This window comes from Hyla sarda, chromosome 1 (genome assembly GCF_029499605.1).
Source record: "Hyla sarda isolate aHylSar1 chromosome 1, aHylSar1.hap1, whole genome shotgun sequence".
NCBI lineage: Eukaryota > Metazoa > Chordata > Amphibia > Anura > Hylidae > Hyla > Hyla sarda.
The window spans coordinates 289,054,016-289,069,323 of record NC_079189.1 but is presented as its reverse complement, the minus strand read 5'-3'; the positions used below and the strand labels follow the sequence as shown (position 1 = coordinate 289,069,323).

General features: G+C 42.8%; 1 protein-coding gene across 1 annotated transcript in view; it reads left to right on the top strand.

The window, feature by feature from the left end:
* The first annotated feature begins 655 nt into the window (after positions 1-655).
* Positions 656-15,308, top strand: part of GNG7 (G protein subunit gamma 7) — a 72,337-nt gene continuing 57,684 nt past the window's right edge. The window contains exon 1 of the mRNA XM_056575047.1: positions 656-791. The gene's annotated coding sequence lies outside the window, so the exon portion shown is untranslated. The remainder of the gene's footprint in view (positions 792-15,308) is intronic.

Below are 15,308 nucleotides of genomic sequence, written 5' to 3'. Positions count from 1 at the left end.
GGGGGCACTGTCAGTGCTGAAAACGGGGGGGGGGGGGGGGGGGGTTGGGTGCTGTCAGCGGCTGAGGACCGGGGGGGGGGGGGGGGCTAGGTGCTGTCAGCGGCTGAGGACCGGGGAGGGGTGCTGGCAGAGTGGTGTCACCCCATCAGCCTGGTGTCACCCGGTCGCAACGCCACTGGTTTTGCCATAGGTTTTGTGGTAAAAATATTGATGTGATTACAAAGTAAAATTGGTGGCGCAAAAAACAAGCCCTTATATGGGTCTGTAGGTGGCAAATTTAAAGCGTTATGATTTTTAGAAGGTGAGGAGGAAAAAACGAAAGTTCAAAAATGAAAAACCTAAGGGGTTAAAGTCTATTTGGCTTGTCTTCTACGCGCCACAGAAGGCACACTAGTTAATAGTTGAATGCACCATTACTAGTAACTATTGAGACAATCCCTGGTGGCATCGAATGCCACCATGGACCTACAACCTAAAAAAAAAAAATTTAAAAAAAATAAAAAGAAATACACTTTTATGTAAAAATTTTTTTTTTGCTATAAGAAAAACTTATCCTCTTGATCAGGATATATGGAAATTTAGTGAGAAATTGTGCTAGCTCTGCCCTGGTGCCCAATACTTCGGAACACCCCACACTCCATGTCCTCCTCATGAACTCCACGCTAACAATCTGCCGCTCGCTCACGTACCCCCGGGCATGCGCACTGCCCTCCCACCGCGCGTTCCCGGCCCCGCCTCTTGCGCTCATCTTGGATAGTAGAGGCGGCTGATGCTGCGCCCGGAGCCCGCGGGTGAGAGGTCATGTGACCGGGGAAGAGGGCGGGAGGGGGGACCCGGAATTACTCACCCTGTGTTCAGCATTGCACGGCAAGCTGTGTGCCGCCGTACGGTGTCCTTGCACAGCGTCGGTACTCACCGGAGCGCTATATGTGTGTGGGGCCTTGCTGTGTGAGCTGGAAGGTGATGCTCGCCCGCTGCTGTACACTGTGAGCCATGTCCTGCTCTCTGTCACCCACAGCCCTGTCTGCACGGCTTGTCATGTTCTCCCTCACTCAGACTGCTCCTAGCCGCAGCTCTGGGGCCGGTAGACCTTGGCATCTACTTCATGGCTTCTAGCTGAGGTGGGGCTACTACTCTCATTAGAAGGCAGGGTTCATAGTGCATCAAAACGGTATTTCCATCTCTCTCTCAAGTTATGGAAAATAACAAGCTGATCATTGGTGCCCAACTACTGATCCTATGAATAAATGAAGCCGAGCTTTTTGGTTGTCTATGGGTCCATAGAAGGTGTGCTGTGCTCAGTGGCTCCTTAGATGAATGAAGCACTGGCCAGTCAAGCAGGTTGTATACCATTTATTTGGGGGATAATTTTGTCCCCATTCTCGAGATCAGCAGTTAGGCCCCCTAATGATCAGCTTGCTATCACTTATCTTGTGTATAGGGGAGAACTTCATGAAATGAAAATACCCCTTTAATTCATTGTTTCCAAGTTATACATTGGCATCCTGTCAAAAAAAGGATACACATACAGTGATCCCTCAACATACAATAGTTTCAACATACAATGGTCTTTTCTGGACACTTGAAACCAGACTCAACATACAATGCAACGGACAGTCCAGATCTGTGAAACGTGTCGCAACTGGAGGAACTGACCAATCAGAATGGGCATTTTACTGGTAAATCACCTCTATTACTGAAGTGCCTGCACTGATTGGCTGTCTGATAGCGCCCCCTACAGTACAGGGAGGAACTACAAGTTCTGTACTACTCCTTACCGGTGCCAGGGTTAGCTGCTCCTTTTGGACACAAAGTAAGGGTGGCTCCATTTGGGACACTGTGTACTCTATAGGACCCTGAAGAAGCTCCTGTTCTCTACATAAACCATTGTTTCCCAACCAGGGTGCCTCCAGCTGTTGCAAAACTACAACTCCCAGCATGCCCGGACAGCCAACGGCTGTCCGGGCATGCTGGGAGTTGTAGTTTTGCAACAGCTGGAGGCACCCTGGTTGGGAAACACTGACATAGACAGTTATTTACAGCTCCCAGCAGATCTTTCTTACTTTTATAGCTAAGGATTTGCTTTATCTATATTAGTTATCTACTTATTTTTCTCTAACTCTCACTTTTTCCTATTTTTTGGATGACATTTTGGTGGCTTCAGAACCAATTACCAGGTTTCCATTGAGTTATGGTCTCAACCTACAATGGTTTCGACATACAATGGTCATCCTGGAACCAATTAATATTGTAACTTGAGGGACCACTGTACTGTGGTGCACTGCAGGGACACCTTTCACTTTAATACAGCACTAGGGTCACAGTATATGTGGAGAGCATAAGTGCAGATACACTAGGGGAGATTTATCAAAACTTGTGCAGAGAAACATTTGACCAGTTGCCCATTGCAACCAATCAGATTGCTTCTTTAATTAGGCCTCTAAAAATGAAAGAAGCAATCTGGTTGCTATGGGCAACTGGTCAATTTTCTCTTTGCAAAAGTTTTAATAAATCCCTACTGTCTCTCTATACTTATGTCTAAACAGAAGCAAAGCCTTATGTGTAGGATGGCCAAACACAAAACAGGCATAAAGCATTGGCAAACATCACACTTACTACGACGCACTCACTATTAAAAGTATTTAGGAACCATTTAATGTTAAAGGGGTACTCCACCCCTAGTGATCTTATCCCCTATCCAAAGGGATCCCCCGGGATCTCCGCAGCGGCACCCTGCTATCATTACTGCACAGAGCACACTCCCTGCAGGGGCCGGAGCATCGTGACGTCACGGCCCGCCCCCTTAATGCAAGTCTACGGGAGGGGGAGTGATGGCCGCCACACCCCTTCACATAGACTTGTATTGAGGGGTGGGCCGTGACGTCATGAGGGGGCGGAGTCATGATGTAACAATGCTCCGGCCCCTGTATTGCCCGTTATTACGCACAGAGCGAGTTTGCTCTGTGCTGTAATGATAGTGCGGTGCCGCAGCGGAGATCCCAGGCGTCCCCAGCAGCGGGACCCCGGTGATCTGACATCTTATCCCCTATCCTTTGGATAGGGGATAAGATGCTAGGGGCAGAGTACCCCTTTAAAGGGGTTCTCCGGTGCATACACATCTTTTCCCCTATCCAAAGGATAGGGGATAAGATGCCTGATCGCGGGAGTCCTGCCGCTGGGGACCCCCGGGATCATGCACGCGGCACCCCGTTTGCTATCAGTCCCCGGAGCGTGTTCGCTCCGGGACTGATTACAGACGACCACCGGGCCGGCGGTGTGTGATAGCTGTCACGCCCCCTCCCGTTGGCTTGCATTGAGGGGCGGAGCGTGACGTCACACGGGGGCGGAGGCGTGACGCCACACGCCGCCGGCCCGGTGGTCGCCTTTAATCAGTCCCGGAGCGAACGCACTCCGGGGACTAATTGCAAACGGGGTGCCGCGTGCATGATCCCGGGGGTCCCCAGCGGCGGGACTCCCGCGATCAGGCATCTTATCCCCTATCCTTTGGATAGGGGAAAAGATGTGTAAGCACCGGAGAACCCCTTTAAAGACACCTAACAATTAACACAGAAAAATCTGTATTTGATAATTTGCTTTGGATTTTATCTCAAAAAACCTGTGGGGGGGGGGGGGGAAGAGTTACCAAAACCCTTGTAGAGGAAAAGTTGCCCAACCAATCAGCTTCTTTTATTTTTTAGACGCCTTTTCAAATCTGATTGGTTGCTCCAGGCAACTGGTCAACGTTCCCTCAACAGGTTTTGATAAATCTCCCTGCTGAAGTGTATTTACCATGTACATACCCATAGGGCACATTCACGGGGGCGTACAAATCTGCAGCAAAAAAAAATCCTCACTGGTTTGGGAAGATTTAGGTGTGGATTATGTTAATATTTGAAGAAATAAATCAATATATTTGAAATCTGCAGTTGCAGGTTTTGCTGCTCTCTATAAACATTGTTGTAAACACTTATCAAAATACAGCTGTGAAATAGACGCCTTATGTTACATTGGCACTTTGAGGTAAAATACCCAGTAAAACTCCTTTGCCACTGGTTTTGCAGTGCATTTATTGGTCATGCACTTTTTACTAGTAAAATGTGTAGGAAAAATGTGCCTCACCTTTAAAAACCACTATGCAAAAGTGTGGCAAATTTCAAATTAGATTTTTTATTATAAACAGTTATAAATGTATAATATGATGTCTAATACTATGTGTGGCAGCATACCCAGAATGCTGGTATAATATAATAAAATACAGCACAACCACCTTGTGAAGTTCAGTGCCTCAGTGCTCTAGTCCGCCACAGTGCCTCTGTATACTTTCCTTTTGTTCTGAACACACTGCAGCCAATCACTTAGGCTTCGTTCAAACAGTGGAATGTCTGCACGGAAAACAGTGGAGCGCTGGCAGAACATGCCGGCGCTAGGATTTCTCGGAAGTGCATTTCCATGCGGACTTCGCAGAAAGAAAAGACATGACTATTCTTTCTGCAGATGACGGAATCAGAATTTTTGAAAATTCTGCCATGTGGACAGTGCTGTAAAATCCCATTAAAATGAATTTCAGCATGTAAATTCCATTGTGTAAACATAGTCTTAGGCTGGGCTTAGTGGAAAACTGTCTAAACCCAGAACACTTGGTTATACAATGGGTGACCAGGAGTTCACAGAGGGGTAACTTACAAAATTTTGTCCACTTGTTACAGAGATACGGGCTTGAGAAGATCTGTTGCTCAATCCAGTGAATTGCGCGCTGGAGGCGGGGCTCTACTGAATTTGCATATTCATTATCTTCGACTCCACGTTCTAATGACGTTAAGTCACAGGTCATGTGAGTTCTGCGCTCTGTCGGCAGAGCGCATGCGCTGGAAGATTACGTCCAGCTCTCAGTCCTAATGACGTGAGAGCTCTCCCTGCTGCGAGTGCTCTGCATGGTGTCAGTGTGCTTGCGCTGATTCTCGCTGCACCCAGCAGTCATCAGGACGTAAGAGCTGGATGTAATTTTGCAAATTGCGGGGGAGGTATTATGAGCTGACTGACGGAGAAAGAGGCGGACAGCCGGCAGAGCCCCGCCTCCAGCTCGCAATTCACTGGATTGAGCAACTTACGGATTTAGTAAGTGACCCCTCTGTGCACTCCTGGTCATCCATTCTATTACCCAGTGTTCTTGGTTTAGGGTGGGTGATCAGGCTGACAGTTTCCCTTTAAAATATGTTCATCAGAGCCAAGAAAAGCCCATCATGCAGGGAAGTAAACCAGGGAGTTCTGTATGCTGTATTTACACTTTTAGCAGGTTGTTATATTTTATTTATCTTATATTTTCCTATGTATTATTTTCTATATTCCTCATATTAATCTTATTATGATATTAATTTTAAATAATTTACTTGCTTCTGTAATACTTTTAACTACATAGTATTTCAGAGCATTATTGTCAGTGTAAGGGTACATTCACACGAGTGAACCCACAACGTATTTTACACTGCAGATCCGCCGCTGAAGGACCGCTGCATGGGGGCTTTACATATGCCTGCTCGGAGTGGCAATACGCCGCTACGAGCAGTAACACTCGCACACATCGCGGCCGCTCCCCCTGCTCCATGAGCTAGGCCGAGAGCTGCCGCGATGTGCGAGTATACTGCGCATGCATGCTGCGACTCGCACATCGCAGTGTGTCTGCTCATATCGGTGTATTACCGCTCTGAGCAGGCACATGTAAAGCCACCATGCAGGGGTCCTTCAGCGGCGGATCTGCAGCGTAAAATATCTGCAGGAAAACTATAAAGACTACAAGCTGAAGCACAGGCAGGGACAAAGTCCAGTAAGTGAGGGTGGCACTAGGACTCCTCTGTGCTCACTCCTGTCCTTTCAGACTGTAGCATGAAAGCAGAGATGAGGGGGTTACAGAGCAGCGTGCATTGATTGGATGAAGAGACCCAGCTTTCATGGAGAAAGATGAGTCATGCAGATTGAGGACACACCCTTTCTAAAGCACAGAATGACAATCATGTGAGGAACAGCAATATTTGTGAGAGAAATATAGGTGCTAGACACATAAAATTATGTGTACATGATCAGGATTAGGCACTGAGGAACATATAACATTTTTGTGGGGTATGAAAGGTATTTTTAAGGGGACAAAAAAGTTTAAAAATAAATAAGTGCCCTATATTATTACAAAAAAAGTGAAAACCCATACACAAAAGGTACTGCCGCATTCAGGACAACTTGTACTATAAAACTTTGTTATTTATCCCACCTGGTGAACACCATTAAAATAAAAATAGTTAAAGAATTCTAATTTTGTACATCTTGTCTTCAAAAAAGGGGAATACAAATAATTAAATGGCAGCATGTATTGCAAGAGTTGTAGCAATAAAAAGTACATCTTGTTCCCCGAAGCTGGATGCTTTTGCTGTACTTATCCTGAAAGAAAACCAGAGGAGCAGGACGAATGCGGAATACAAGATGCGCAACCCTAATAGGAAAGGCTACAAGTTCCATCCCTCTTCAGTGTCCTCTTTACTTACTGTCACCAGAGATCATACTGGATCAGGCATTGTGGCTATAGCTCTGCATTTAACAATAAGAAAGAGTCATATTAGATGTGAGATGATGATGGAGGAGAGTAACCACACCTACTCTTTTTACTATCTGTATGCTAGACTAAGTTCTTCCACATAAATTTTATAAGAATTATATGTCTTCACTCTCTCCACATATTTAATATGCATTTTGTACAGTAGTTAGGATGATAGTTGTAATAGTACAGTCATGGCCGTAAATGTTGTCACCCCTGAAATGTTTCTAGAAAATGAAATATTTCTCACAGAAAAGGATTGCAGTAACTCATGTTTTGCTATACACATGTTTATTCCCTTTGTGTGTATTGGAACTAAACCAAAAAAGGGTGGAAAAAAAGCAAATTGGACATAATGTCACACCAAACTCCAAAAATGGGCTGGACAAAATTATTGGCACCCTTAACTTAATATTAGGTTGCGCACCCTTTGGAAAAGATAACTGAAATCAGTCGCTTCCTATAACCATCAATAAGCTTCTTACACGCTCCGCCCCTCAATGCAAGCCTATGGGAGGGGCGTGATAGCTGTCACGCCCCCTCCCGTAGGCTTGCATTGAGGGGAGGAGCGTGGTGTCACACGGGGGCGCAGACGTGACGTCACACGCCGCCCGCCCTGTGATCGCCCGTAATCAGACCCGGATCAGACCTTTGGATAGGGGATAAGATGTCTAAGCACCGGCGTACCCCTTTAATGAGACCAAAGTAGGGCTGGAATTTGGGGTGCTATTATCTCTGTGAGAAAATAGTTGCTGAAACTGCAATTAACCCCTTAACGACTCCTTAAGGGTTTTTCCGTTTTTGCACTTTCGTTTTTCCTCCTTACCTTTTAAAAAGCATAACCCTTTCAATTTTCCACCTAAAATCCATATTATGGCTTATTTTTTGCATCACCAATTCTACTTTGCAGTGACAACAGTAATTTTACCCAAAAATTCACGACGAAACGGAAAAAAAAATCATTGTGCGACAAAATTGAAGAAAAAACGCCATTTTGTAAATTTTGGGGGCTTCCGCTTCTACACAGTGCATATTTCGGTAAAAATGACACCTTATCATTATTCTGTAGGTCCATACGGTTAAAATGATACCCTACTTATATAGGTTTGATTTTGTCGTACTTCTGGAAAAAATCATAACTACATGCAGGAAAATTTATATGTTTAAAATTGTCATCTTCTGACCCCTATAACTTTTTTATTTTTCCACATATAGGGAGGTATGAGGGCTCATTTTTTGCACCGTTATCTGAAGTTTTTATCGGTACGATTTTTGTTTTGATCTGACTTTTTTATCACTTTTTATTCATTTTTTAATGGTATAAAAAGTGACCAAAATACGCTTTTTTGGACTTTGGAAATTTTTTGCGCGTACGCCATTGACCGTGCGGTTTAATTAATTATATATTTTTATAGTTCGGACATTTCCGCACGCGGCGATACCACGTATGTTTATTTTTATTTACACTGTTTTATTTTTTTTATGGGAAAAGGGGGGTGATTCAAATTTTTATTAGGGAAGGGGTTAAATGACCTTTATTAACACTTTTATAGGGACCTATAACACTGCACACACTGATCTCCTATGCTGATCACTGGCGTGTATTAACACCCTGTGATCAGCGTTATCGGCGCTAGACTGCTCCTGCCTGGATCTCAGGCACAGAGCAGTCATTCGCCGATCAGACACCGAGGAGGCAGGTAAGGGCCCTCCCGGTGTCCTGCAAGCTGTTCGGGACGCCGCGATTTCACTGCGGCGGTCCCGAACAGCCCGACTGACTAGCCGGGATACTTTCACTTTCACTTTAGAAGCGGCGGTCAGCTTTCACCGCCGCTTCTAAAGGGTTAATACCGTACATCGCCGCGATCGGCGATGTGTGGTATTAGCTGCGGGTCCCGGCCGTTGATGAGCGCCGGGACCGACGCGATGTGATACGGGGTCGCAGCGCGACCCCGCTTCATATCGCGGGAGCCGGAGCAGGACGTAAATATACGTCCTGCGTCGTTAAAGGGTTAATGCATGCAAATTTAAAATTCAATTTTCACGGGCTAATGCAAAAAACTTTAGTCACACACCTGAAAATTTGTTACCACCCTAGATGAATTCTTTTAGGTGTGTAATTTTCAAAATTGGTATATATCTAAGGCCATAAGAAGCAGAGCTGTAAATATAGGAGATGGGAGACAAAATTGGGTCACTTGGGGGGGGGGGGGGGGGGTTCACTGTACTGGTACCACACTGGACACTGCATAGGTACATAATGTCAGAAAACAGAGTCTACATTTAAAATGCAAAAATAGCGCCCCTTACTTAGCACTGCTTTGTGCTCAAACAGCTGCCTATGACAACATATGGGTTACTGCATTGTTCTGGAGGAATTGATTAACAAAGGGTTAATGTCATTCTGAATAATATGGGTGGTGTAGATTTTTCATTTTTGCACATTCGATTTTTCTTTCTCGTCTTCTTATAGTCATAACTCTTTAAATCATCTCTTAAAGACCCATTTGAGGCAGCCCACTGTTCCAAAGATCTGTCATAAACCAGTGGGGTGTAAATGTTCACTGCACCCCTTATTAAATTCCTTGATGGGTGTAGTTTCCAAAATGAGGTCACTTTTCTGGCACCACAGGGGCCTTGTCAACAACGCACATGGCCCCCGACTTCTATTCCAAACAAATTCTTTCTCCAAAAGATCAATGGCGCTCCTCTTCTGAGCATTGTAGTGCGCCAGCAGAGCACTTGATTTCCACACATGGGGTATTTCCATACTCAGAAGAAATGGAGTTAGAAATTTTGGGGAGCATTTTCTCCTTGTTTTATTATCCCTTGTAAAAATGTAAAATTTGGGGAAAAAACAGTATTTTACTGGAAAACATTTTTTTTTTTCATTTACACATCTGAGTTTTACGAAAAGTCGTCAAACACCTGTGGGGTGTTAAAGGCTCACTGTACCCCTTGTTACATTCCTTGAGGGGTGTAGTTTCCAAAACTTTATGCCATGTGGGTATTTTTTGCTGTTCTGGCACCATAGGGGCTTCCTAAATGCGACATGCCCTCCCAAAAACCATTTTAGCAAAATTTGTTTTCCAAAAGCCAAATGTGACTCCTCTTCTGAGCATTGTAGTTCGCCCACAGAGCATTTTACATCCTAACATGGGGTATTTCCATACTCTAAAGAAATGGGGCTACAAATTTTGGGGGGGCATTTTCTCCCATTACCCTTTGTAAAACTGGTGAATTTGAGAGAAAAAACTGCACTTTAGTGCAAATTTTTTTTTTTTTCATTTACACATCCGACGGAAAGTCGTCAAACACGTGTGGGGTGTTAAGGCTCACTGGACCCCTTGTTACGTGCCTTGAGGGGTGTATTTTCCAAAATAGTTTGCCATGTGTTTTTTTTTTCTTGCTGTTATGGAACCATAGGGGCTTCCTAAATGCGACATGCCCGCCAAAAAATATTTCAGCAAAATTCACTCTCTAAAATCCCATTGTAACTTCTTCTCTTCTGAGCCCTCTAGTGCACCCACAGAGCACTTTACATCCACATTGGGTTACAAATTTTGGGGGGATTTTTCTCCTATTACTCCTTTTAAAAATTCAAAAACTGGGTCTACAAGAACATGCAAGTGTAAAAAATGAAGATTTTGAATTTTCTCCTTCACCTTGCTGCTATTCCTGTAAAACACCTAAAGGTTTAACACACTTACTGAATGTCATTTTGAATACCTTGAGGGGTGTAGTTTCTATAATGGGGTCATTTGTGGGGTATTTCTAATATGAATGCCCCTCAAATCCACTTCAAAACTGAACTGGTCCTGAAAAATTCAGATTTTGAAAATTTTGTGAAAAATTGGAAAATTGCTGCTGAACTTTGAAGCCCTCTGATGTCTTCCAAAAGTAAAAACATGTCAACTTTATGATGCAAACATAAAGTAGACATATTGTATATGTGAATCAATGTATAATTTATTTGGAATATCCATTTTCCTTACAAGCAGAGAGCTTCAAAGTTAGAAAAATGTCAAATTTTAAATTTTGTCATCAAATTTAGGAATTTTTCCCCAAGAAGTGATGCAAGTATCGATGAAAATTTATCACTATAAAATATAACTATAAATCACTATAAAATATGTCACGAAAAAACAATCTCTGAATCAAATTCATAAGTAAAAGCATCCCAGAGTTATTAATGCTTAAAGTGACAGTGGTCAGATGTGCAAAAAATGCTCTGGTCCTTAAGGTGCAAATGGGCTAGGTCCTTAAGGGGTTAAATGGGTACTCTGGTGAAAAGCAAATGTTTTTCAAATCCACTGGTACCAGAAATTTATACAAATGTGTAAATTACTTCTATTTAAAAATCTTAATCCTTCCAGTACTTATCGGCGGCTATATGCTACAGAAAAAGTTGTAGGAGAGAGATAAGGTCAGGATAACCTTGGAAAATGGAACATCAATGGTGGCGCAGACCTTTTGTGTGTCTCAGATCCTAAGACACACAAGAGGTCTGCACCACCATTGGTGTTCCATTTTCCTAGGTTATCCTGACCTTATCTCTCTCCTACTACATACCGGACTCTCCTGCAGAAAATCCAGAGGAACTGGGAGGCTGCGACTGATCATCACCTATCACAAGCCATCATAGATGTTATGCTCTCAGCATAACATCCCAAGGTAAGAGTCCAACCAGTTGGCCCTATTATGCTTACTTGCTCTTGTTATACCCCTGGTTGATCTGCACGAGGTGTGCACTGGCCTTTTTTCCCTTTTGTATCTACTACAGAGAAAGTTGAGTTGTTCTTTTCTGTCTGACCACAGTGCTCTCTGCTGACACCTCTGTCTGTGTCAGGAACTGTCCAGAATAAATGCAAATCCCCATAGCAAACCTCTCCTGACATGGACAGAGGTGTCAGCAGAGAGCACTGTGGTCAGACTGGAAAGAACTACACAACTTCCTCTGGAGCTTACAGCATTTGATCAGTATTGGAAGAATAAAGATTTTTAAACAGATGTAATTTACAAATCTGTTTAACTTTCTGGCACCAGTTGATTTGAAAACATTTGTTTTCCACTGGAGTAACCCTTTAAGTACACTTAACCCCTTAAGGACCGGGGTTTTTTCCGTTTTTGCATTTTCGTTTTTTGCTCCTTGCCTTTAAAAAATCATAACTCTTTCAATTTTGCACCTAAAAATCCATATGATGGCTTATTTTTTGCGCCACCAATTCTACTTTGTAATGACGTCAGTCATTTTGCCCAAAAATCTATGGTGAAACGGAAAGAAAAATCATTGTGCGACAAAATTGAAAAAGAAACGCTGTTTTGTAAATTTTGGGGGCTTCCGTTTCTACGTAGTACATTTTTCGGTAAAAATGACACCTTATCTTTATTCTGTAGGTCCATACGATTAAAATGATACCCTACTTATATAGGTTGGATTTTGTCGGACTTCTGGAAAAAATCATAACTACATGCAGGAAAATTAATACGTTTAAAATTGTCATCTTCTGACCCCTATAACTTTTTTATTTTTCCGTGTATGGGGCGGTATGAGGGCTCATTTTTTGCGCCGTGATCTGAAGTTTTTAACGGTACAATTTTTGCATTGATAGGACTTATTGATAGGACTTATTATTTTATTCATTTTTTCATGATATAAAAAGTGACCAAAAATGCACTATTTTGGACTTTGGAATTTTTTTGCGCGCACGCCATTGACCGAGCGGTTTAATTAATGATATATTTTTATAATTTATCATTCGGTGATACCATATATGTTTATTTTTATTTACACTGTGGTTTTTTTTTTTATGGGAAAAGGGGGGTGATTCAAACTTTTAATAGGGGAGGAGTTAAATGATCTTTATTCACTTTTTTTTTGCAGTTTTATAGCTCCCATAGGGACCTATAACACTGCACACACTGATCTTCATCATTGATCACTGGTTTCTCATAAGAAACCAGTGATCAACGATTCTGCCGCATGACTGCTCATGCCCGGATCTCAGGCACTGAGCAGTCATTCAGCGATCGGACAGCAAGGAGGCAGGTAGGGGCCCTCCCGCTGTCCTGTCAGCTGTTCGGGATGCCGTGATTAGCCGCGGCTATCCCAAACAGCCCGACTGAGCTAGCCGGCAACTTTCACTTTTAGCCGCGCGGCTCAGCTCTGAGCGCGTGGCTAAAGGGTTAATAGCGCGCTGCGCCGCGATCGGCGCTGCGCGCTATTAGAGGCGGGTCCCGACTTCACTATGACGCCGGGCCCGCCGTGATATGACGCGGGGTTACTGTGTAACCCCGCGTTATATCAGGACCAAGGACGTACCGGTACGTCCTTGGTCCTTAAGGGGTTAAAAACTGAGGCGGTACCTAAATAAAATCTGATTTTAAAATGTAATTGCAAATTTGGAAAATGTTAGCTGGAGTTCTCCTTTAAGAATGCTTACCAGTTCCACATGGTATGGGTCTGTAGTAGGTGACTTTCAAGGTTTCTGTATACATTCACAAAAAAAATGTATGTGTGTGTGGCTGTAATCCTTGTTTTGTTTCTTCCATCCAAGTCAAATTATTTTTTTTTATTTGTGAAGCATTGAAATCGTCAGTAAATTGCCCAATGGCGGACAACGTTGGGTACATTGAGTGGTGTAGCATATGATTTAAATTGACATGTTTGCTCTGAGGCTGTGTTTACTGCAATTATCCAAATTGTGAAAAAATGTGCAATTTTTGTCAGGATTTCTGTCATTTACCGCAAAAATTAATGCGGTAATTAGCTGCAATGTGTGAACACAGCCCAAAGGGCAATTTTATTCAGTGATTGTTGACTTAACAGGGTGATTTGGGCAATTTAAAAAATGACCCAGTGATCAGCCAAAGACCAAGCAATTAATTCATTGGCTGATCGCTAGGATTGTGTGACACTTAAAGGGGTATTCCAGGCAAAAACATTTTTTTATATATCAACTGGCTCTGGAAAGTTAAACAGATTTGTAAATTACTTCTATTAAAAAAAATCTTAATCCTTCCAATAGTTATTAGCTTCTGAAGTTGAGTTGCTGTTTTCTGTCTAACTGCTTTCTGATGACTCACGTCCTGGGAGCTGTCCAGCTCCTATGGGGATATTCTCCCATCATGCAAGGGATATTCTCCCATCATGCACAGCTCCCGTGACGTGACATCATCATTGAGCAGTTAGACAGAAAACTTCAGAAGCTAATAACTATTGGAAGGATTAAGATTTTTTAATAGAAGTAATTTACAAATCTCTTTAACTTTCCGGAGCCAGTTGATATATAAAAAAAAGTTTTTGCCTGGAATACCCCTTTAAAATCATTGTTGGTGTGGTGCACATCTTCCTGTGTAAACAGTATGTGCAGCCAACAATGATGTAAGTGAAGGACCACGCAATCACTGACCTGTGTAAAAGGTTATTAAACAAGTGTCAATCTGCTAGATTGGCATTCTATTGAGTCATGGGTCTATCTGTCTAAAATGACCATAAGTAGGGGAGACTGTAATGTGTGAGGGGATATGTGTTATATGTATAATTATTTGTGATGATTTTTACTCGTGAAGCTATAAGTTAAGCTTCATTCACACATATCTAGTTGTAAATGTTAGAGAGAGATTCATGATACATAAAAATAGATTCTGCTCTGAATAATGTGCCCTATAGCTCAATACCATACATGGTAATTATGGTGACATGGCCACCAGAGGGCACCAGAAGCTAAGTCTAAAATTGTTGTGCTGCAGCACAGATCTTGAAGCTGTATGAATGATATGACGTATGAGTCCATGCGTACTATCATTTGCTATTTATATCATGAAAATATCATGTATTAGAAGAAGAGCAGCTGTTTTCTTAGACTTCTGTCTAAGAAACCTTACTTGAAGTGTAAATGTTAGCCACTGTATAGTTCCCATCCCAAGCAAGGATTACCTTGAAAATAGAGGGACATTTGATCAGTTCTGTGACTATTATTATTTATTCCTCTCAGGCCTGTGTAAAAGTTTGGAATCAGAGCATTTGCCTGCCGCAGTACTGCAGGAGAGATCAAAAGCTTTAGTGTGTATTCACGCATACAGTATCCTACGCATATTTGATGCGCAGGATTTGAGGTTGCAGACCTGATGCTATTAGTTTACATTGAAATCTGCAGCATAAAATGTACAGTTTAAAATCCTGAACATCAAATATGTGCAGGATACTGTACGTGTGAATAGACCCTTAAAAAGAAAGCAAAGAAATCAAGTGTGCACATTTTAACAATGTATGGGGAGACTGCAGTAATAAACATAATAAGACACTTACTAATAACAAAACCTTTTACTCCAGTCCTGTTCTTTATAATAATGCAGTGTCACCCCTGACCCTTTCCCAGTCCTTCTATGTAGCCGATGGCTCCTCTGTCCATTCATGGAATCATGTGGAGGAACATGTGATGTTACAGATCACTCTGCCTTCTCTAATGTGCATGTGCTCTTTGCCACGGAGCTAAACGGTCCTAAATTTTAGGAAGGCCAATTTTCTACAACTAAGAGAAGACCTTAGAGGCATAATGTGGGAGAATGTCAGGCTATGTTCACACAACGTAATTTCCGCACTGAAAATCTCTGTGTGGGCATTCTGCAGACTGCAGGCGCCAACATAACACGCCAGGACTGAACAGGATAGCGCCGGCTCATAGACAGCAATGCATTCTGTGCGGAGTCTGTCTAAAGAATGGAT